The sequence below is a fragment of the Penaeus monodon genome, chromosome 15 (genome assembly GCF_015228065.2).
Source record: "Penaeus monodon isolate SGIC_2016 chromosome 15, NSTDA_Pmon_1, whole genome shotgun sequence".
NCBI lineage: Eukaryota > Metazoa > Arthropoda > Malacostraca > Decapoda > Penaeidae > Penaeus > Penaeus monodon.
In genome coordinates, this window is record NC_051400.1 from 31,658,962 (window position 1) to 31,659,875 (window position 914).

Here is a 914-nt window from a genome sequence, read left to right on the forward strand (position 1 = left end):
ATGCTACTAGTACCTAAAATGCCACTGCTAATAAAACTCTTACAGTTATTACCTGTGTTAAAGATACCAGCATCCAACTATAAGATTAAAAAAATGCCATCATAAACATAGAATGAAAATGTGATACCTATTGAATTGTTTTATGAGTATGATGGCTCTGAAGTACTCCAGAACAGCACGTGGTCACATTCTTATCCATGTGAATTACATTTTAGTGAAAATATTATTCTATTACGACTTGAAAGGCTTTACTTAAAATGACCGGACATAAGAAATTGTTACGAGCAATAAGGATCCGATGAAAAGCATTCGAAATAGTTTGTATACCTATTAGAATAGCGGAAAGAACCCCCTTGGCGATGCTCTTTTGTCACCTCATGGCTTCCAATCGAGGAGAGGTTTCGGCGTTTATTGATAAGCAAAGCAGTCGCCATTGCGGAGTGGGTGTGGGAGGATCCCGCCAACTTTTATTCGCGGTTATTTCGCTTTTTCTCTCTTCTCATTCGGGGTCGAGCTTTGTATGAGAAACAAGGTAGGTGCAGAATACGCAACAGAGTCGATTAGTCTGCTGCATGGCCGGGATAAGTCGCACGGAAGGGTAGAAAACGGGCTGATACTTCACGAACACCGCGAAAGATTTATAGCTTTTGTCGCCTTCTTCAGTCCACTTTAAACCACTTACAGGGATTGGCTTCGGGGTCGGAAAGGGTGCTTTGGGGTCTATTTTCGGCCGTGATTTGATGGCGAGAAGCAGAGGCATGTGGAAAGGGACACAGTGGTACCGTCTTCTCACTCATGCTTCTGTTTTTATTTTTGTTTTTCGGCAATTAATTAAAAGCATTTTGTGATGTTGGTTGTTTTTATTAATTAACAGCAAATATTATCAGAGTATTTAACTGTGAAAAATATACAGC

The 914-nt window shown here is 40.3% G+C and overlaps 2 protein-coding genes across 2 annotated transcripts in view; one reads left to right on the top strand and one right to left on the bottom strand.

The window, feature by feature from the left end:
- Nucleotides 1-151, bottom strand: part of LOC119581946 (diphthine methyltransferase-like) — a 9,364-nt gene extending 9,213 nt beyond the window's left edge. The window contains exon 1 of the mRNA XM_037930120.1: nucleotides 128-151. The gene's annotated coding sequence lies outside the window, so the exon portion shown is untranslated. The remainder of the gene's footprint in view (nucleotides 1-127) is intronic.
- Nucleotides 152-425: 274 nt separating this feature from the next.
- LOC119581947 (arginine/serine-rich protein PNISR-like) overlaps nucleotides 426-914 on the top strand; it is a gene marked incomplete in the record, with an annotated part of 13,713 nt that continues 13,224 nt past the window's right edge. The window contains 1 exon segment of the mRNA XM_037930121.1: nucleotides 426-532.